The sequence below is a fragment of the Helianthus annuus genome, chromosome 11, assembly GCF_002127325.2.
Source record: "Helianthus annuus cultivar XRQ/B chromosome 11, HanXRQr2.0-SUNRISE, whole genome shotgun sequence".
In the NCBI taxonomy this organism is placed as follows: domain Eukaryota; kingdom Viridiplantae; phylum Streptophyta; class Magnoliopsida; order Asterales; family Asteraceae; genus Helianthus; species Helianthus annuus.
Window position 1 is genome coordinate 182,357,062 of NC_035443.2, and position 23,573 is coordinate 182,380,634.

At 39.3% G+C, this 23,573-nt stretch overlaps 2 long non-coding RNA genes and 1 other non-coding gene across 11 annotated transcripts; 2 read left to right on the forward strand and 1 right to left on the reverse strand.

Moving 5' to 3' along the window:
• Positions 1 to 2,210: 2,210 nt before the first annotated feature.
• On the reverse strand, positions 2,211 to 5,073 carry LOC110891381. Of its 8 annotated transcripts, none has more exons than XR_002565268.2 (5): positions 4,869 to 5,073; positions 4,651 to 4,767; positions 4,099 to 4,544; positions 2,502 to 4,004; positions 2,214 to 2,420 (listed from the first exon to the last, which is right to left on the reverse strand). It is a non-coding gene; the product is annotated as an uncharacterized LOC110891381 (long non-coding RNA). The 8 variants fall into 8 exon arrangements; XR_002565271.2 differs by having other exon boundaries at positions 2,215 to 2,420; positions 4,099 to 4,497; XR_004873293.1 differs by having other exon boundaries at positions 2,213 to 2,420; positions 2,502 to 3,675; positions 3,944 to 4,004; positions 4,099 to 5,073.
• A 1,606-nt stretch (positions 5,074 to 6,679) lies between these two features.
• Positions 6,680 to 9,217, forward strand: LOC110891382. 2 transcript variants are annotated; one of them, XR_002565273.2, is made up of 6 exons: positions 6,680 to 7,020; positions 7,248 to 7,306; positions 7,424 to 7,440; positions 7,521 to 7,720; positions 8,712 to 8,901; positions 8,983 to 9,217. It is a non-coding gene; the product is annotated as an uncharacterized LOC110891382 (long non-coding RNA). The 2 variants fall into 2 exon arrangements; XR_002565272.2 differs by having other exon boundaries at positions 6,685 to 7,020; positions 7,521 to 7,635.
• Positions 9,218 to 10,830: 1,613 nt separating this feature from the next.
• LOC118484378 lies at positions 10,831 to 10,937 on the forward strand. The gene has a single exon (XR_004873489.1). It is a non-coding gene; the product is annotated as a small nucleolar RNA R71 (small nucleolar RNA).
• The last annotated feature ends 12,636 nt before the right edge of the window (positions 10,938 to 23,573 follow it).

A 23,573-nucleotide genomic window follows, 5' to 3' on the forward strand; every position in this document is an offset into this window, starting at 1 on the left:
AACTGGGCATTTTCTACAGACTGTGCAGCACGGGGCCGTGTTGGGCGGACACGGCCCGTGCCGAACTTGCTGTAATGAAGAAATTTTGTCGGGAAGTTATGTTTTCGTGCATGGGGTGCTGTTTCTCATTTCCCTTGTCATCCTTCACCATCCCGAGTGTGTTTTATTTCTGAAAATTAAAATTAAACTAGAAAATATAAAAATTAATCTAAACTAAACTAAGGATAGTTCCGTGGAATACCTCCGTGGTGCGCCACGTTTATAAGGGTCCTTGGCTAGACCCAAAGCCTGGTCATATGTTATCCGAGCGGGATGTTTTGCATCCCATGTTGCACCGTCTGAGAGCATCATCCAAACTCGAATCAATGACCTTCATGTAATTGACCGGGTCGTCGTCCTCTACTCTCTTTCCAACCCCAAACTTTACTTCCTCATCTCCAAACTTCAATGTAAGTGTCCCGTCATTCATGTCTACCACTGCTTGTGCAGTGGCTAGGAATGGCCTCCCTAGTATGAGGGGGACTTCGGTGTCTTGTTCCATATCTAGTATAACGAAGTCGGTTGGGTAGACGAAATTGTCGACTTTGACCAATAGATTTTCAGCGACACCTTGTGGGTATTTGACGGATCTGTCGGCAAGTTGTATACTCATCTTGGTAGGGCTCGTTTTTCCTAGGCCGAGTCGTTTGAACATTTATGCAGGCATGAGGTTGATGCTAGCCCCAAGGTCGGCTAGTGCATTACGAACGAGGGATTCTCCAATTGAGCAAGGAATCGTGGAGCTTCCAGGATCAATCTTCTTTTGCGGGAGTTTGTTGAGTAGTAGGGCGGAGCATTCTTCGCCTAAGTTAACTAATTGCAATGATTCAATTTTCCTTTTATGAGTAAGGAAGTCCCTCATGAATTTTGAGTATTTAGGCATTTGAGTTAGGATTTCAATAAATGGAATATTAACATGCAATTGTTTTAGTAAATTTTCAAATTTTACGAATTGCTCATTGGTCTTTTGGCGAATTAACCTACCGGGGTATGGGACCGGAGGAGTTTTAGTAGGCTCTTGCATTGGTGGAGAAGCCTTTTCTTGCTACGGTACTGGTGGAGCCACAGATTGGCTTCTTTCAGTTGTCGATGGTGGGGTCTCTTCGGAACCCACAGTACGGTTTCTCAAAGCTATGAGATGTACTTGTGCCTTTGGGTTGGTTTCGGTATTACTTGGTAACGCGCCTTGTGGTCTCTCGGAGAAATTTTGAGCTATTTGATTTAATTGTTTTTCAATGTTTTGTATACTAGCTTGTTGATTTCTAAAATTCGATTCCAATTGTTGAAATCGATCCGAGTTTTTCTTTTCGGTGTCGGAGATGAGGCGAGATACAGTATCTTCAAGCCTTTCTCTTCCACTTCGTTGTTGAGAGAAATTTTGTGACTCGTTTCTTGGTTGTTGAAAGTTTGTTCGTTGATTTAGGTTTTGTTGGTTACTACTATTGCCGGGTTCTCTCCAACCAAGGTTAGGGTGGTTACGCCATCCTTGGTTATAGGTGCCCGTTGGAGGACCCGACACTACAAGAAAACTGGGTTTTTAGTACGCGCGAAAGCGTCCTAAAATGCTATTTTATAGGACCTTTCATTTAATAGGACCAACGGTAAAAGCGTTTCATGTAAAGGGGTCGTAATAAGTCCCGAAACTAAAAAAGCGTCCTAACATCTTAAATAAGATTTTGAAACCAATTTTATGGTCGCGTAATATGTCTTTGAACAATCAAAATTGTGTCCTAATAAAAACATATTAGGACACTTTTACGATGTTCTAACATGTGCTTACATACTTTTAATCTTTTGATACGCTTACAAGCGTCCTTAGAAATTAATTGATAGGACCCTTATGATGTAACATTATAGCTAATTTAGTACCAATAAAAGGGTCCTAATATACCAAATAAGATTATGACACCAATTTTATGGTCGCATAATATGTCTATAGACAACTTAAATAGCGTCCTAAAAAGAACATATTAGGACACTTTTACAATGTTTTAATATGTGATTACCTACTTTTAATCTTTTGATACACATACAAGCGTCCTTAAAAATTAATTTATAGGACCCTTATGATGTAATGTTATAACTACTTTAATATCAAGAAAATGGTCCTAATATCCCAAATAAGATTATAAAACCAATTTGATAAAGAGACCATCAACATATAACATCCTAATAGTTATTGTATAACATCAACTAATAAAAGAAATAAAACTTCATTATAATTCAAATAAGCATGTTCATAACAAAAACACTAGCCATAAATAAGTTATAACATTATCTAACATAAAGTCTTAACATTTAACAAAGAAATTAAAAGCAATTTAAGAAATAAGAAGCATAAAATCTTGAGTCATCATGCGTCCTCAATCCTCATGGACTACCTACAAATAAACCATCCATGTATAAGCATTAAGTTCCATGATATTAAAATTATTTATATCATAAGTTTAACAATTACATACCTAGATGAATGAATAGGGGGCATGCGATGGATGCACCAATACAATCTTGAATTGTAGAAAATAAACCACATGGTCTTACCAAGTTTTCATGTTTTTTATTGGTACTTGAACGTTTACCTCACACCGTTCTGGTCCAATCTCTGTACCACCAACTAGATCATTTGGGTCCAAGCTTTAAAACCTTCCTCTTGCTACAGTCTCGGTAGAGTTTAGAATGCTTTTGAGGAAAGCTTCATCTCCGACCTAGATTTTAGTTTTCAACAAATATTTATTTACCTCTAGTAGTAATAGTGCAAAAAATCATTTTACAAAAAAATTAACAAAGTTTTACATTAGCAGGCTAACATTTTTATAAAAAAAAACTAAGAAAAATTGGATTTTAATAATCCCACGTTCAGAATATTGTACACAATAATCCCACCTTTATTCTTGGTACATAATAATCCCATGTTTACAATCTTATACACAATAATCCCACCTTTACTCTTGGTACATAATGCCCAATTTATTTAAGGATCAGTGCTTATAAGACCTGGCAAATGGGTCAGGTCGGGTCGGGTCATTGGTCAAAACGGGTCAAATATAAAAAAAGTTGTTTTGGTTCGGGACGAAACGGGTCCAGGTCAGAACAGGGCTGGGTTAGAACAGGTCGGGGTCAATAAACTAATATATGACTAAACATCATTAACTTTTAGCCATAAACACTTAATGCTTTGTCCCGCTCATTGCGCCAGCGGGACAAAGCATTAAATCGCAAAACAAACTCATCATTAAGCGAATACGTTTCAGTTCTATTTCTCAACCAAACAAATGAAATTTAGATTCTAATTCTAACAAATCATGCTAACCAAGAACATTTAAAAATGAAACTTAGATTCCACTCCCTCTATCTTAATCAAGTTGACCCAGATAAGCAAGTATGGATGCCAAATAAACCAGAAATGTGAAACTGTGAACGCAATCTGCGAGGTCAAAGTGGGAAAGTGCAAGATACAGTAAATAACATACACCAAGTGTAAAATATATCACTTTAAATTCCGCTGCTAGACGTACCTGGATTGCAGCATAAGAGAAGCGACCAAATATATGGAACAGTTGCTTCAACATCAAGAAATGTTTGTAAAACTAACCGGACTGAGAAGGCTCTGCCCAAATCCTCAGCGATCTGGCAGGTCTAATTAATAGTAGTTGGAGAATAAAAAATGAGATTGGAGGAGGCAAAACCCAAGGTCAGGTAACGTGTGAAAAACACTTTTGATTAAACGTACTAACAAAATTTAACATGTGAAGTATGATGAGAAACATTTATTATTTGAATAATAATATAAATATAATCTTTTAATAAAACAATTTAGAATCTTTTATGGATTACTAAACACATCAGACAACCCCATGCCCGACCCATGTTGTAACCCATTTGAGATAAAGGCAAGTTGGCTAACCATTGTAAATACATGTTCCATGCTTTCCCCAATCTCTCTCCTGTAGGCAGAAGATGTCAGCCTGCCACAAAAAAAGTTTTAGACTATGTAAAGGTAAAAGTGTAGCAAGTTTATGCTATTCATGCACGTCCTAAAATTGTTTAATGTTTAATTACCTGAAACTAAGCTGTCCAAAGAGTGGAACTTGTGAGGTGAGAAGGGATAATAGGAGCGTGTTTGTTCAGGTTTTCAAGCCCCAAACCTTTCACTGATTTGTTTCTTCTCTTGGCTGCCAAAATCTCCTTGAGGAGTGCCTTGCTAATCTGAATGTCGCGATGCTATAGACCTAATGTCCGTTCTGGTAACTTATAATTTATCGAGTCGTATTTTGATGACCTATGATTGGTGGGTGTTGTTTGGATTTGTTTCAATTGGTTGATTTTTTTTTGTTTTAAAAACACAACTTTCACGCCCCTCACACTCCGTGCTTTTTTTTACCACGCCCTCTTGCTATGCGACGTGGCTGCCACATGGTGCTTAATGCCCCCTCCTCATCCCCTCCCACTCCGTATAGTCTAAACAAAAGGTTTTAACTACATAGTTAAAAGCCTAGCAAGTTCAACTGCCAAATTAGAAATCAAGTAAAAGAATGTTGCTACTAATTGCAGCCATTAGCCATACTTCAATGGTATGTGTAATTACAAAAAAAAAAAAAAAGCATTACTAACAAAGATAGTGGCAACAAAGATAACAACTTGAACTTAATGTGGGCTAGGGTTTGAAGATAGGCTTCGTCCCAATCTTTCTTTGTTTTGTTGAATTCCTCCACCACAATATCAAAAAATCTATATATAAAGTTAATCACACAAAAAAAGCAACTTATTGCAGAAACTTTTGAAACCAAATCAGAAATAAAAAAGAAATCGGGAAGAGAGATTGATCGGACCTTTACGAACGATGAGAATAAAGGGCCAAAAGGACGATTTCACCGGAACTGCAGATCCATAGATCGTTGAGCGATGATTGATTTAGGGGAGAAAGGTAGAGCAAACACCGAGAATCGATTAGGTTTGGGAGAAATGAGCGGGTTAGAATTAGGGGGAGGGAAGTTAATTTGGGTGTGGTGGAACCAAAATATTTGGGGGAAGCGATGACTTTGATCTTTTGGATTTAAATTTGTTTATTATTAATTATTGATTATTGATTATTGATGATAATACATAATAGAGTAAACTGCCATTTGGTCCCTGAGGTTTGGCCAGTTTTGTCATTTTACTCCAAATTTCAAACCTTTTGTCATTTAGGTCCCTGTGGTTTCGTTTTTTTTTTTTTTTTTGTTGTTGCCATTTTGGTCCAAATTTCAAATTTGGTCAGATTCCCCAACTAAAACCATGATATTTTGTCTTTATCCTCAGGGGTATTTTGGTCATTTTAGATTTATTATAACTCAAAATTGATTAAACATAATTAAACCCAAATACACCACAAATCAACAGTCCCGGGTCTGACCCAAATACACCACAAATTCATTTCAATTTCATTCTCAATTGTTACAAAAATGACATCTGCATCATTCTACTGTGATCAATCAAAGAGATCGTCGAACAAACATATGATTTCACCACAACGAGGTCAGAATCAAATCAATCGGATGATAATGAAACAGATAATGAATTTTGGTTGCTTCGAAGACCACCAGCATGATGATGATGAAGAACACATAATCAAGCTCACCGGAATTGCTGAATTACGTTTTAACCACCACCTGCCTCTCTCTCTATCTCTAGAACCCCTGTCTCTCTCTCTCTCTCCTCTCTCTCTAAACAACCCTATGTCTCTCTCTCTTCTCTCTCTCTAACACCCCCAAATCATCTGCTGCCCCAAATTAGGGTTATTAACATACTTGCAGATCCTAACATTCAAAGCCATTTCTTTAAATACAACCCAGAATGCTCAACCCATGTACGACGGAGATGAAGGACATAAGACCAGGCCGGAGTTTCAGAAACGGTGGTGGTGGTGCTTGTGGCGGCATAAAGGAGAGAGGGAGAGAGAGAGAGAGAGAGGTGATGCTGGCGGTGGTGATCTGAAAGGGGTGATGAAGATGAGGGTTTTGAAGATCTGAAGGGGGAGATGAAGATGAGGGTTTATTGATTAATGTGTATTGTTTAATTAAAAATGTGTTATAATAATTCCAAAATAACTAAAATACCCCTGAGGGTAAAGACACAATATCAGGTTTTAACTTAGGGAATCTGGCCAAATTTGAAATTTGGACCAAAATGGCAAAAAAACGAAACCACAGGGACCAAAATGACAAAAGGTTTGATATTTGGACTAAAGTGGCAAAACTGGCCAAACCTCAGAGACCAAAATGACAGTTTACTCTACATAATATAACTTACACTTATTTATTTGTGCATAGCAAAAATGGTTCTCGTAAATATTCTAATATCTTTTCTTTCAAGATGAGATTCATTTTTTTTTAATTTAGAGTAAATTGCCAAAATCGTCTTTGAGATTTGGGCATGTTTGTCATTTTCATTCGAAACAACTTTTTTGTACCATTTAGTCCTTCATTTTTTTCATCCAAACGTCAGACTTTTTTTTGGCCAAAATCGTCCCTGAGATTTGGGATTTTTTGCCATTTTCATTCAAGTGTTTAATAGAAAAAATAGAACAAATTAGATTTTTGAATGAAAATGGCAAAAAATCCCAAATCTTTTAGTAAAAATCTCCAAAATTTCTTCCCTCCCAGCTAATATTAGAATTTTTCAAGCATTTTAAGTCTTCTACGACTCCCCCCAAAATCACATTCATCAAATCAACTTCCCTTTGCAAACTAGGGCAACTCCAATCCTAAAATTTCTTCCATCCCCATCTCCTAACATCATCAGATTGCAGTCAAATTCCCTCATCGTCGGGCATCGTTGTTTCTGTTGTCGCCATATCGGAACTCGTCACCTAGATACCGGAATCGAGTGCTAGCGGCGATTGGTACCAACGAATGGTTCCGTTGATGCTAATTGGCGGATATTAGTCGGGTTCAGCAGATATGTGTCTGAAAGTGCATTAACTGCATAATTTATAATCTCATGGTAAAAACCCTAATTTCATCTTCTTATTTTCCTAGCAAATTAATCCCCTGTACATTTGATTTTGGCATAAATTTGATACAAATACTTCTTCTTGGTAGTTTATTACATCTTTGATAAACTAAGTTAAATCAAATTTGTATCTTCATGATTCATGTACATGTAGAATGTTAAAAACTTTGACAGATTAAATTCTCTTATTTGAGTTCATGTTAACGTAAACTTTATAGGTGATCCCTCCGTTACAAGGTCAGGGAATCTGGAGAATGATTCTTCAAAGGATCCTAAGGTTTGTAAATTTACAGAATTCTCATGTTCTTTAAGTTTCAGAAAAGGGGTACAGTTTGAGAAAAAAAATGTCAAATTGTGTTTTTAATATGCTAATGGTAGTTTCATTTCGTTGCAGATTGCTTACAAATATAGGTATATTTTTACACTTAACAACTTAATTAATAAATTTGGGTCTAATCTGTTACTAGCAAACTTACCAAACACATCGGTAGGTTGTGGACTCTTTCATCTCAATATATCCCTAAGTTGGATCTGCATTACTCACGCACACGAAGATTGCGAGTATAAGCGGCGTTTGGTGATTAGCATTCTTCTCAAGAGTCGATTGTAAGTATTCTTTTCCTGTAACTTGTAATCGACTTCTTCTTTGTCAGATAGGATGTTGGGCTAGCATTCTTCTCAAGAGTCGATTGTAAGTATTCTTTTCCTGTAACTTGTAATCGACTTCTTCTTTGTCAGATAGGATGTTGGGCTAGTCTATTCGGTTGAGTCTAAGATATGATTTTTAATTGTATGTTAATAATGAATTGATGGCTTAGAATTTGTATGCTTTTTTTATGCAACAAGATTACTGAAAAGTTGAATCGAAGAGAAACTGTTATTGGTTCAGTTTAAGTAATGGGATTATGGGGCTTAAAAGGGAAAAGACATTTAAATCAATTTATTATATCAAACAAAATAGAGTACATCAGTTAACTAAGTTGTATCATGGTTAACATCATTTTGAGATTTAAACAGAGATCTCATAAAGTTGATTTGATTCAAATAAGATCAATATCTATTAAATTTTCTTTTGCTTTCTATTCTCCTGGTCGATTAACAAATGAGTTGGGTTTATTTTGCCTCTATTTGTTAATTGATGGGTAGCAGGTGCTACAAGTCATAGTTTTGCTAATAGCTGCAATATTTTTAGTTAGTCAAAGGTCTTTAATTATATTGGGTGGTCTTTAACTATAGGGGTGCAAACTAGCGGAGCCGAGCTCGAGCTCGTTTAACATATGAAAGCTCGAGCTCGGCTCGATCCAAGCTTTATTTTTAAACCTTGAGCTCGGCTCGAAGGTAAAAGGCAATGTCATTACCTACATCTCAAGCCTCTGGGCTTGTTAACACCGCTAGGTGTATCATTGTTCTTTTGTGTAAGAAAATAGGTTTTTGATAAAAAACAATATATGTTATGATTGGCTTGATTGATGAGCATGTATTATGTTTTTTTTTTTTTTTTTTTTTTGATTCCTCGATTCGTCAATATCAGTTAGATTAGAATAACTGATTAAGTAGATTATATATATATGGTGTTTTGATTTTTTTAATCAAATTTTTAGTTACTTTTATATCAAATTTTAATCCATACACAAGTTGTAGTACCATACTTATTTAGTTATTTTGCATGTATAAAATGGTAGTTATTTTTACTATCATTGAGCAATATATGAAAGCTTTGTTTGGTAGACCTACCAACTGAAGGAACATATGATCTCCTCTAAAGATGAAGTTATTAAAATCAAATATAGTGGGTTGAGAAGGCTTATGCTGGAGGATGTTACGTTTAGTTAATGTTGTGGGATGTTGAGAGCTACGCGGGTTCCAGGTAAGGTAAGACCTGAAATAAATATTTGGTTGGGTACTCCTATTAGTCAACTAGCATGCATGAATTTGTTTTGTATATGTCGACAGGATCGGGTTCAGATGATGATAGCGGAGTCTTAATGAGAGACATGATGGAGTGGACACATGTTGTATGTGATGGTGGGATTGCATGCCTAGGATCGAACACTTCATATGATAACAAAGAAGATGAAGATGTCTATTGTTTTATTAGTGACACTTGTGATTGTGTGATTTATTTTATATTGTAAATAAAAACAGTTTTAAGTAATCAAATTAATTTGATAAACATTTGTAGTGCAAAGAAGATGTTTGTTTTTAGCGACACAAAATTTGTGCGATAAAAGTCTTTTATATTAAGGCAAAACAAAAGTGCCACTAAAAGTAGTATGGTTATGTAATCATGAATAGTTTTTGTGACACAAAATGTATGCCACAAAAATCCATTTTTGTATTGCGGCAAAAAAAGAGTGACACTAAAAGTCCAAAAATTTCTAGCGGCAGAATTAAAAAGTGCCATTAAAAGGCTTTAGTGTCACCACTTCTAGTGGCACTTATTTGTGTGCCACACATTCTTACAAGGGCCATTGGTGGCACTTTTTGGGGTTTAATGGCATTTTTTGTATGCCACTAAATGACATTTTTTTTGTAGTGTTATAAAACTCTAGCGAATAAACGTCCTATAAAACTTACGTTTTACGACTCAAATATCAAGTGTCCTGTTACGGTGTATTATAATAACACCATAATGATTAAGCATCCTATAAAGGTTAAAGTCATAAGACCCTAGTGTGAAGTGTCCTATTAAGTTATGTTATAATAGAACTCTAGCGAATAAGCATCCTATAAAACCTAATGTTTTATGACTCAAATATCAGGTGTCCTATTACAGTGTATTATATTAACACCACAATGATTAAGCGTCCTATAAAGGTGAAATTTATAAGACCCAAGTGTCAAGTGTCTTTTTAAGTTATATTATAATAAAACTCTAGCGAATAAGCGTCCTATAAAACTAATGTTTTATGACTCAAATATCAAGTGTCCTATTACGTTGTATTATAATAACACCACAATGATTAAGCGTCCTATAAAGTTTAAAGTTATAAGACCCAAGTGTCAATTGTCCTATTAAGTTAAGTTCTAATATGACTTCGACTAGAAAGAGTCCTATAACACTGAACATTTATGACTTAACTACATCGTGTCCTATTAAGTTATGTTATAATAGGACCCCAGATGATCAAGTGTCCTAATACAGTACCACATAATGGGACACTAACAACTAAATGTCTTATAAAGTACTTTATTAGGATCTACATTTTAAGTGTCCTATTAAATTATAGGATAATAGGACCCTAAAAAACCATCAATCCCATTAAATAGTTTTTTAGGACACCGGTTTAGTAGAGTATATTATAAAAGGACCCCAAAAGTTCATCAGTCCCATTAAATAGTTTTTTAGGACCATCTTTTACAAGCGTCCCACAGAAAAGGTCCTAAAAAGCCATTTTTGTTGTAGTGCGACGACCTAGGTCTGTTGTCAATGTAGTTTATCGATTCTGGTTGATCATCTGTTTCTTTCATACAACTCCAACTTTCATGTGGCCCACCACACCCTTCACAAGCCATAACCGAGATTGTTTTTGACATTTCTAACTTTTTTATTTTTGAAAAAAGGCCTCAATTTGGGCTTGTAAAGAAGTGCTTTCATTAACCTTATGGGCGCCCGGGGCAATAGATTTATTGCCTCGGGGGGTGTGCCACTGAAAATTGGTTTGAGCAATTTACTCAATATGATTGTATATTTCATGAGGGTGGCGATTACCTAAAAGTCCCCCGGAGCTAGAGTCAAGTGTTTGTCTTGTGTGTGGCAACAACCCATTGTAGAAAGTGGATACTTGTTGCCATATCGCAAGACCGTGATGAGGACACTTTCGTAATAGCTCCTTGAACCTTTCCCAAGTTTCATATAAGGATTCCCCATCCTTTTGTGAATATGTATTAATTTCAGTCATTAATTTAACCGTTTTAGCAGGAGGGAAATACTTATATAGAAATTTTTGGGCTAGTTCATCCGAGGTGTTTACCGAGCCAACTAGGAGGGCGTTGAGCCAAGCCTTTGCTCAGTCCTTTAGTGAGAATGGAAACATTCGAAGGCGGATGGCGTCGTTTGATGCTCCATTGATCCGAAAGGTATCACATATTTCTAAGAAATTAGTAATATGTAGATGGTGATCCTCGTCCGCAAGCCCATGGAAGGTTGCGGAGTTTTGAAGCATTTGTATCAAATGTGGCCAAAGTTCGAAGTTGTTAGCTTCGACATTCGGTGCATTGATAGCGGCGTCGAGATTACCTACGGTGGGTTGTAGGTAATCCATGAGGGTACGTTGGTCCGCCATTGGAAGTGGGTCCCCCGAAACTTTCTCTTGGTTTTTAGCTTTAAGTCTTTTTCTGAGAAAGCGTTCGGGTTCTTATAGAGGTTCTTTTATGTATGTACTAGAACTGGAGCTCATACACTACGTAGAAAGTTCAGATATGGCGCCATCCTTGGTTAAAGTTTTAATAGTAGTTTAACTTATGAGGGGATCAAAGAGTTTGGACCCCCGCCATCCAATACCGGTGGGTATTGAAGGAGGTCCTACTAAATTTGACCCAGGTCCTTTGCAGGATCTATACACTGAACAATGGCAAGACTCTTACTAAACCGTTCCCTTAACCCCCGACCAGGTAGCCAACATACCTCCATATAGATCGTGGAGATATGAATGGTGAAAATCTTTTATTTTATATAGACAGTAAAATAATGCCAAGACACCACGGACAAACGATAAGGAAGAATCACCTTCAACATAAGAAACTAGTTATTAAAGTCATTAATACATAACCAATTAAAAAGTGCAAAAAGATTAAAAATAAAAAGTATTACTGTAAACACTTGTCTTCACCAAGTGATGTAAGAGACTTAGGCAAACATGGCCTGTGATTGTAAAGAACTCTTACGATCAATCTTGAATCCCGAGACGACTCACACACTCCATGATGGACAATGGATGATGGTGGTGGATGATGGTGTTGTGATGGTGGTGGGTGGTGGATGAAGTGTGAGAGAAGTGGTGTGCCAAGGGATGAGTTGCAAGTGATCCAAGCACTCCTATTTATAGGCTGAACAGAAGCTCGGGCACGGCCCCGTGTCCATCCTTCTCTCTTTCTTCATTAGTTGCAGTTTGTCTGCATTAGTTGACCACACCCCCGTGTCCGCTGAGCACGACCCCGTGTGCAGAAGCGTATCTGTACTATTAAGATTTGCCTGGATTCTGCGAATCTTATAGTTGACCACGGCCCCGTGTCCGCTGAGCACGGCCCGTGGTGGGCGATAGAGGCTTCTATAACTTTGTCTTTTCTATTGACACTTGGGCACGCCCCCGTGCTCACTGAGCACGGGGCGTGTTCAGCCTTCTGTTCTCTTGTTTTGCTTGGGAAGATGCTGTCGGGAGGCCAGACATGCCACGTTTGTTCCTTTTCTTGTATTTATGTTAGATTTAGCTGTCTTTTTGCTTCTTTTGTTTATTTGAGCTCATTTAATCCTGGAAATACAAAAGGAAGACAAAAACACACTTTTTCCAACATTAGTACTAAAAAGGGTTAGTTTTATGCCACAATTGATGTAATTTATATGTTGCATTTTGTGCACATCAACAACATATATCCCAAGACAACATATCTCTTCTTTCTCTCTTTTCTCTCAAACCGGATGATTCTAGATCTGGAGCGATGAAATACAAAGACAGAATGCGAGAGATAAAGAGAGCATGAAAGGACGAGGGATGTTAGATCGGTGGTTGCCATAGCTACATCAGTGACGACGGTCAAGCGGCTAGGGTTCCGATTGTTGGTGCATTTATATCTATCGCCTCCGTCAATCTAGTTCGTAGCTGAAACTGAAGAAATCTAGGCTTTATTGTAGGATCGTTTTGACGATCGAATGAGTCAATCAGAGGCAATACACAACTGTTTGAGAGGCGGAATCAATCAAACAACTTAGAATCAGTGTAGAACTGAGTAGAAACATAATATTTCACTTTAAAACAAGCTTCTCATTCAAAATATACTTGATTACACGGTGGAATTTCAGCAGCACTTCGTGACACTCTAGCTAATTCCATTACAAATGAGAAACTGAACATGCCTATTTATAGGCTTCTAATTTCGTTTGAAATGACCACATGTCATTTCAAGCGAAAATACCAATTTACTGTTCACACGAAATTACAACATAATTTCACGCGAAATTAACTTTTGTTTCGTGTGTGTGCATCTTAGAATTATATTTTCACACAAAATTCAATTGTGTTTCGTGTATGCATCTTATTTTGTCACACCCCGAATTCCACGTGTCTCACCGGTGGGGGATTACCGTGACGTAGTTGGCAACGTTATAGTCAAACCACACAATATAAGAATGCACAGCGGAAGCATAAAGATAATATATTTCAACTTTAAGTGTAATATCAATGTATCACCATTGTTGAAATAATAATCCACAGGGGATCAAATAGAAATAACAAAAGTATTGTTCAACAGACTTCAGGCATCTTAAGCTTGCGAGACTTCTAGTGATCCTAAGGAGAAATCCCAGCCGATTACGCCTAGTACCTGCATTTAGTCTTTTTGGGGAAAATACGTCAGTTTACACTGGTAAATACATTCAACTGACACTTTTGTAAAAATGTTTAATAAAATTGGTTTAAATGCTCAAGGCACAACTTTTTATAACTTGGGATAATTTATAATTAAATCTTGTAAAGAATTACATGTTACTATGCGTTCGGTCGTCCGAGTCGTATCGGGTTAAAGTTTAATAGACACACCACATAGTATAAAACCGTGGCGGGTAACCAACGACTACACTTTTATAATTATAGACATAATGCCGGGTGTACGTCTACACCGGGATGTCAAGGTCGTGGCCATTCGTAAATGCTGCCAAGGATATCCGGGACATGGTCATTAAGCCCCCAAAGGCGTCAAGCCAACAAAACAAGTTTTCAAACGGGTCACATTGATAATACCCAACTACTAATGAGTTGGGGTCAATTGCCCGACCAAGCGGTATTTTAGATACCGTAACCGAAGCCCGTATAACGGAAAATAAGTTAAAAGTATTTACCTTTGCAAGTATAATCCTTAATTGAATAAATCACAGATAGCTTTTACTGGTCTCCTATTCTGGAACGAAGGTTTAAAAATAACCTATTAGAATCCTAACGGGTCTTTATATTTGCCGTAGCTTAGACCGGTTGGTTTCAAAGGATAGTTACGGTTTAATCGCGTGAAAGGCGAAAACCGTGAATGGAGTGTGATTTTGACCCAACAAGTTTGAAGACTTGTTTTATATGGGTATAATAATCATACTCTGGATTTTGGGGTCAAAACAATATGGTTTGACCCGTTTCGGCTAATTTATGTAAACTAGTTACATAAGCCGAACCGTGCGCGCAAAAGGCGCAACGGGTAACCGTAAGAGTCCTACACTGTTTTCCTAAGTCAACATGCTTTAAAGAGGTTGTGGTATCAGTAGGATACCTTCCGTATTGCCCGTAACGAGTTTAAGTTCATTATACGCCCCGTAGGGGTTTTTCGGTCATTTTAAAGGCTTTTTAAAGAGCTTTCTGAGTTCTACAGGAAATCTGAGTTTCTCGGACAGTTTATAAAGTCTAAAATACTTTATTTATTATTTAAAATCAATAGCAACTGGAATCGGGTCAAAAGACCTTGTAGAACTCAAATTATGGCCAAAAAGGGCATATTCGGTATTTACCGAACCGATGCATAACCGCAGGTTATGAGCAGGTCAAAAATAATTAAAAATCTTTAAAAATCCCAAAATATTATTTTACATTAGTGTGTAAAAGGTTTGGTGTCGTAATCTTGGTTTAGATAGGCGTTATGCTAATTGCGCCGTTTATTTCAAAAGTTTTCTTTAATTGCGCTATTTAGCATAACTTCTATTCTAGACCTCGGATTGACATGAAACTTTAGGGACATGCTTAGAATTCAGTAACCAAGGTTATGGTCCTTCCACATGTCCGAAATTCTCGTTTTAATTTGAAAAGGGCGTTACGGTCAACTTTTAAGCACTTAACGGAAAGGTGTAAAAGACTTGGACAAACGACGAACCGGTCACAGAGGGTTATACCATCATGTAACCTGGTCCTAAGAGAGTCCTAAGGCATATCTACATTACACTAAAACGGGTCAGAACTGAAGTCAAAGCAAAAGTCAAAGCTTTGCGACTTTCGGCTCCGAACCGGGTCAATATAGAAAATGGCCGGATCAAACAAGCTTAGACTTGTTAATATACTTATTATCGTGTTTTATGAGTGTTTAAACAGGTTACATATCATCTACATTACATATTATGCGTAAATCGCAAAATAGTACTTCTGTTGACTTTTTCTAAGCATGTTTGACTCGTCATTTGAACTAGTTAGAGTGGTGATCAGGGGGAACCCTTTTAAGGGTTTAAAGCCCACATGAATACCAACTTATAACTACTTTTGATTCGGTTAATCACTGGACCATTTGTGATTAACCGTTATGTCAACCGTTAATTACGACGGTTTAACTTTTAAGCTAAAACTAAGCAAAAACTAAACCATAAAGGGTTGAACCAACTTACAGAAGTTCTATGCACGAAATGTGAAGCTTAGATAGAAGTCTTGAGCTCCAGAGATGATCAGAGATGCAAGAGAAGGTGTGAGGAACATTGTTGCAACCTTATGGCCTTTTATAGGCAATGAGGATCACTAAGATCATCACACAAGGGTCTACAAGGCTCCCTTGATGATCAACAACTCTCCCTCAGTGCTAAAATATGATTAGGGGTCGCCCATATCTCTGGAAGATCTTGGCATTAATGTTTTACCGTTTAACACAGCCAACAGCCAACTTTCTGTCGCTGGGCATCGCTTACGGACCGTATGGCTTGGGCCTTGCGGTCCGTAGGCCTATGGCGGAAACAGTTTTACCCCTTCACCCCCCTTACGGTCCGTAAGGCATAACCCTTACGGTCCGTAAGCGATCATCAGTGGCAAAAAAAAATTAACCTTTCATGTATTGAACGGTCAACTTTGAATTAATAATTTTGATGGCTGGCCTTTTACCCATACTTGACCAGATGCCTACCCCATATGCAATATGGGTTTGCAAGAAGGATGGGCTTATGACCTATTATTTGTCTTGCATTATTTTCTTAGGATTAGATTAGCAACTTGTAGGCTTGTGATTATTATTAATGACCCGATTAAGATTAGGTGCTTATAAACTTGCTTGGGGTCTCGGGATTTATAATACGAAGTCGCTCAGAGGTATAAAATTAACATGTCGACATATTCGAAAATCCTACCGCATATCTTAATTAAATCTGGGTTTATATTATTTTTTGTCGTATTTGACACGTGTCATTTATTTATTGGACACAAAAATTCGAGGTGTTACATCCTCACCCCCTTAAAATAAATCTCGACCCGAGATTTACTGAAACAAATAAGGGTATTTTTCCTTCATCGTGGATTCAACTTCCCACGTGAATTCGGGACCTCTACGGGCATCCCATTTGACCTTCACGATAGGTACATGCTTCCTTCGAAGCTTCTTTACCTGTCGATCTTCAATCGACAGAGGTTTTTCCACAAATTTTAAGCTCTCATCTATATGCACATCTGTATGTGGTATCACCAATGATTCATCGGCGAAGCACTTCTTTAGATTGCAGATGTGGAACACATTGTGAATTCCATTGAGCTCCTCTGGTAAGTTTAACTTATAGGCAACTGACCCGACACGTTCGATAACCTCGAAAGGTCCTATGTATCTCGGGCTTAGTTTGCCTTTCTTACCGAAACGCATCACCCCCTTCCAGGGTGATACTTTAAGTAACACTTTTTCACCTACTTCGAAGTGAAAATCTTTACGCTTTGGATCTGCGTAACTTTTCTGCCTATCTCGGGCAGCTTTGAGACGGTCTCGAATCTGGACAATCTTGTCCGTCATCTCGAAAACTATCTCTGGTCCAGACAATTGGACATCTCCAACTTCCGCCCAACAAACAGGTGATCTACACTTTCTACCGTATAATGCCTCAAAGGGCGTAGCCTTAATGCTGGTATGGTAGCTATTGTTGTAGGAGAATTCGATTAGTGGTAGGTTCTTATCCCAACTACCACCCAAATCGATAGCACATGCACGTAGCATGTCTTCCAACGTTTGAATAGTACACTCACTCTGACCGTCTGTCTGAGGATGGTAAGCCGTACTAAAATTCAATCGTGTGCCCAAAGATTGCTGGAAACTTTTCCAGAAGTGCGACGTGTATCTAGTATCCCGGTCAGAGATAATAGATACAGGTATGCCATGCAGGGCTACAATCTTATCAACGTATAACTGGGCTAACATATCGGAGCTATAAGTCTCCTTGATGGGTAAGAAATGCGCTGACTTAGTCAGTCTATCAACGATAACCCATATTGTGTCATTTCCTTTCCTTATCTTGGGTAACTTGGTAATAAAATCCATAGTTACGCATTCCCACTTCCATTCGGGAAGCTCAGGCTGTTGTAGCAAGCCAGATGGCTTTTGATGCTCAGCCTTGACTTGCGCACAAATTAAGCATTTTGCTACATAAGCGGCTACAGACTTTTTCAAGCCTATCCACCAATAATTTGTCTTTAGATCCTGATACATTTTATCAGCTCCCGGGTGAACAGAATACTTGGAACTATGGGCTTCCTGGAGGATAACATCTCGTAGTCCTCCATAAATCGGAACCCATATTCGTCCATTCAAACGTAGAATTCTGTCCTTGCTAAGAGTTAACTGCTCCTCATTTACTCCTAACTTCTCTTTAGGATAGTTAGCTTCCAACACAGCTTCTCTCTGTGCAGCTAACACCCTTTCAATCAAATTATTCTTGACTTCAATGCTCTTGGCATTGATTCGGATGGGCTTCACCCTCTCCTTCCTACTTAAGGCATCAGCGACTACATTCGCCTTGCCGGGATGATATCTGATTTCACAATCATAATCATTTAAAGTTTCCATCCAACGGCGTTGCCTCATATTTAGCTCCTTCTGATTAAACAGGTGTTGAAGGCTCTTGTGATCCGAATAGATCACAAACTTGATACCATACAGGTAATGCCTCCACAGTTTTAGTGCGAACACAATGGCACCCAGCTCCAAGTCATGGGTGGTGTAGTTCTTCTTGTGCACCTTTAACTGTCTCGAATCATAGGCAATGACTTTGCCTTTCTGCATGAGCACACACCCCATGCCAGTGTGTGATGCGTCGCAGTAAACTACGAACTCCTCGGTACCTTCCGGTAGTGTCAGCACAGGAGCGTTGCTCAGTTTTTTGTTTTAGAATATCAAAGGACTCTTAATGCTTAGGGCCCCAATCAAATTTTATCTTCTTCTTGGTCAGGGAAGTTAAGGGCGCAGCAATCCTTGAAAAATTTTCAATGAATTGCCTGTAGTATCCTGCTAACCCCAGGAAACTACGAATCTCAGTAGGCGTCTTTGGCTCTTGCCAATTCATGACAGCCTCTACTTTAGCGGGATCCACCTGGATACCACGCTCGCTGACAACGTGTCCTAGAAATTGGACTGCTCGTAGCCAGAATTCGCACTTAGAGAATTTGGCATAGAGTTTCTCATGATGTAGCAGTTTGAGAATACAGCGAAGGTGTTTCTCATGGTCAGCTCGGTTCTTTGAGTATATAAGAATATCGTCGATGAAGACGATGACGAATTTATCCAAGTACGGCTTGCAGACGCGATTCATGAGATCTATGAACGCAGCCGGTGCATTTGTGAGCCCAAAAGGCATCACTAGGAACTCGTAGTGATCGTAACGAGTCCTAAATGCGGTTTTATGCACGTCTTCATCTCTGACTTTCAGTTGATGGTAGCCTGACCTCAAGTCAATCTTCGAAAAATAACTTGCCCCTTGTAACTGATCGAACAAATCGTCGATCCTCGGCAAGGGATATCTATTCTTTATCGTGACTTTATTAAGCTCGCGATAATCGATGCACAGACGCATCGATCCGTCCTTCTTCTTAACAAACAGGACAGGTGCTCCCAGGGAGACGAACTAGGTTTGATGAAACCTTTAGCTAGCAGTTCATCCAGCTGGGTCCTTAGCTCCTTCATTTCGGTTGGCGCTAGCCTGTAAGGTGCCCTAGCAATAGGTGCTGCTCCAGGGATGATATCAATCCTGAACTCCACTTGCCTATCTGGTGGCAAACCAGGTAGATCTTCAGGGAAAACTTCTGGATACTCCGAAATGACGGGAATGTCTTCTATCTTCGGTTTAGGTTCTTCAATAATCACCTGTGCCATGTAGATGACACAACCTTTCTTTAGACATTTAGAAGCCTTGAGCATAGTCATTTGCTCAGGCAATCCGTACTGGGTATCTCCCCGAATGGTAAGCGACTCACCAGCCGGAGTCTTTATCACAATCTGCTTTCTGTTGCAGACGATTTGGGCCTGGTTGTGAGATAACCAGTCCATACCCAATACTAGGTCAAAACTGGCCAATTTAAAGGGAAGTAGAGATAGAGGAAAAGAGTGGTTCTTAATGGATATCACACATCCATCTAACACAGTGGAGACGGTTTCTATGGTTCCATCTGCTAGCTCTACCTCGTAGTTCACGTTTAAGGTTTTGACAGGCATATTCAACAATTTACAAAATTTATGATCTACGAAAGACTTATCAGCGCCCGAATCAAAAAGTACTCTTGCAAAGATATCATTTACGAGAAAAGTACATGTGATTACGTTGTCATCCAGCACTGCTTCTTTCGCCTCCATCCTGAAGACTCTAGCATTGTTCTTCTTGGCCTCTTCAGGCTTCTTGGCATATTTAGGGCAGTTGCTCTTAATGTGCCCCTTCTCGTTGCAGTTATAGCAGGTCGCATCTTTTATCTTCTTGCAGTCCACGGTTTTGTGGTCCTTTGACTTGCACAACCCGCAAGAATACGACTTCGACTGAGTCTGCGAGTTTGAGTTGAGCCTACACTTTCCAAAGTGATGTCTCTTGCAAGTCTTGCACTTGGGCTTCTCACCAGACCGTTGCCCATCCTTCCTTGACTCCGACCCCCTCTTGTTATCACCGTTTCCACGGTGTTTCTTGCTCGACCTCCGTGAAGTTTCATCTTCATGCTTTCTCTTTTCAGCTTCTTTGTTCCTTAGCGATCTTTGTCGGACCGCATCCAGAGTAAGGGACAAAGATATATCGGCTACAGATCGAAAGGTCGCTGGCCGAGAGGCCTTCACGCTTGCCTTTATTTCGGGGGCTAACCCACCGATGAAACGAGCGATTCTCTTTGGTTCCGGGGTTACCAGATATGGAACCAACCGAGACATCGTGTTGAAGCTCGTTAGGTAAGCTTGGCAGTCAAGGTTTGTCATCACCAATGATAGAAAATCGGATTCTATCTTTTCCACCTCATGTTGAGGGCAGTAATTCTCCTTGATGAGAGAAACGAATTCCTCCCATGTCATGCTGTATAGAACAGCCTTTCCCGAGGCCTGAACCAACGACCTCCACCAAGCCAGGGCCTCGCCCTTGAATGATTGAGACACAAACTTTACCACGTCTCTTTCCGCACAGCCGCTGATGTCCACCACGGTGTCCATCTCGTCAAGCCACGTCATACAATCGACCGCTCCTTTCTCCCCATTGAAGTCTCGGGGCTTGCATGATACAAAGTATTTGTAGGTGCAGCCTCTAGCGCGAGATGCGTCAGTATATACTCTTTCTTGACGGACATTGTTTTCATTGGACGAATGATTATCATCGTCCTTTTTATGCTTGGACAGCGGTTTGCTGTGAGATTTTGTGTGGGTTTTTGGCTTGGAGTGTGGTTTGGATATGGTTCGACTCCAAGATTCAGTATATTCCTCATATTGTCGATCCAGAGCTGCCTTGACAGCGTTATCGACAAGAGCTTTCAACTCTGCGCCCGTCAGATGCACTTGGGCGTTATCATATTCGTCTTCCTTCGAGTGGCTATTTTCTCCACTAGGATCAGCCATGGTAACTTGAGTCTGTTACAGAAGATAACGAAAATTTTATTTAGGAGTTTATTATGGAATTGTCTTTTATGGCAATTCTTTAACCATGGTAACAGAGACCATATCTGGTTAATTTGTTACTTCCTTTTATTTAGGATTTGAACATACTTATCCTACTTACAAATAATATTGTTATTGGCACAAAAGCCTAGTCACGAGGACGTTTTTATAATATTAGCCGAGATTACAGAGAATCAAGGCATGAAGGTTTGAACCGTAGTCCTTTTACCCTTTCTGACAGGGAGTCATAGACCACCACTGTCTTTTGTCTTATTATGACAACAATTATGGCCCATAGGCACTACATCACTAATGGATGCTTAATAATTCGGCCCGTAGGCACTACATCACTAATGGATGTTTAACAAGTTTGGCCCGTAGGTACTACATCGCTAATGGATGTTAAATAATTGATCATCTTTATTGATGATTTAACCCATGATTTATTATATCATTAATTTGGGCTTTGGAATCCTTAGAAGGATTCTTATACAAGAATGACGCGTGCGATTTTAACGAATCACATCTGCCATGAACGTTAACATGATTACAGAGGTTAACTGGAATTCTGAATCTTTTAATCAGGTCTTACCATCTTGGCCGGGTCTAAAAAGACACTTGGCTAGGTTTCACTCTTAAGATTCTTTATTTAGGCAGATTTAAATTTAAAAGGAATGATTTTGATTTATTTCATATATAGTAATAACAAAAATGAAATTTATAACATAACATTCCATAAACTTCAAATACGATTACACGCTGCCCTAAACGGGACTTTTTAAACAAGTACATACCTACATAGAGGTTAATAAAGAGACAAGTCCACGCAGGGACCAATACAAGATAGATGTCCACGCAGGGACTAAAGGATAAGTCCACGCATGGACTTATTTAAAATAGGCACTACATTAGAACATATATAAGGACTAGTGGTCACGTTTCTTCTTCTTGCCTTTCAACAGGTTTGCTAGACCTTTAAGGAATCCCCTGTTGTTCTTTCATTCTTCCTCGAAATCTCGTTCCACTCGAGTTAAACGGTGGAGGATCTCTTCTTGTTCGGGCGGAGAAAAACGTGGTTGTGGTGCCGGTTGCGGAACTGGAGGTCTAGGAGGTGCTGGATACCCATGAGCTGAGTAATCTGGTATCCCTAGGTTTCCAAAAGCTCCGTTGGGATAGCGGGCATTATACCTAGCCGCTATCACATATGGGTCGCGCTCATAGTTGTAATTGTAATGCGTGTGCGACGGCTGTTCAAACGGGTCGTATGCCGTTGGACCCGTGTATGCAGGTATTGGGTGGTCATACCCAAATGGTGGCGAAGATGGTGCAACTGGTGCGGAGTTCGCCTCCTGTACTGGACTTGAAGGTCCTTCTTCTTGTAATGACGGGTAGTGGCTACCACTAGAGTGTCGAGGGGTGCTGAAGTGGAATTCCCCTCTTCGGGTGGACATACGAGCACCCGATCTCCTACGCCTTGGCGGATCAGGCATTTCTGGTTGAACCGGTGGCGGAGGTGGTGGCGTAACTGCCACAAAACGTGGATCCTCGGAGGGATCTTGCTGTTGCTGCTGCTGGTGTTGCGATGTCTGATGGGAGGGTGTGAAGTACCACTCGTGCTGGTTGAACAGTGCTTGAAAACTATCTGGCCCTTGATAAGGTGTGCCATGAAAAGAAGATCCATCAGAGATCTCGATAGGATGTGTGGGCGTACCACGAGCAGGTTCTACGGGATCTGTGTCCTCATCCATATGGTCTTCTGAGAAGTGATCCTGTGGTCCTAACGGGACAAAGCCTGCAGGTTCCTGAATGTAATCTGCTGGGTTAAACTGACCTCTGAAGTAAGGAGTGGGATCATCAAAAGCACGGTGCGATGCAGATCGCTGTAGAGGTAAAAAGGATGGTTGAGGGTTATTGGGATTATTTTCCGAGTCTGGTCCAAATGAATGGCGGTATGAGGGTGTTGAGCTATGCGAGGTAGAATGTCTCGCAGGTTCAAAAAGGTTTCTTCGTCTTTGTGGTTCTTCACTCCTTGTACTGGAAGGAGCTCGCGTGTTCGAAGGTCCAGCTTCGTGATCATTGTGAGTAATGATCGTTCCTCTGCCTCTTCCTCCTCTTCCTCGTCTGATTGCAGGTGGCATTTTTCCTGCTTTTAAAACTTAACAATAAACAATAAAAAGACAAACTGGAATAACAAATTCGAATTTGTCCTATGTTCTTGTCTAGACTCAAGTAAGCGCAATTGTGTAACTGAGATTAAACACAAAAGGCTAGTGTTTAATTCACTCAGTGTTAGCTCTGATACCAACCTGTCACACCCCGAATTCCACGTGTCTCACCGGTGGGGGATTACCGTGACGTAGTTGGCAACGTTATAGTCAAACCACACAATATAAGAATGCACATCGGAAGCATAAAGATAATATATTTCAACTTTAAGTGTAATATCAATGTATCACCATTGTTGAAATAATAATCCACAGGGGATCAAATAGAAATAACAAAAGTATTGTTCA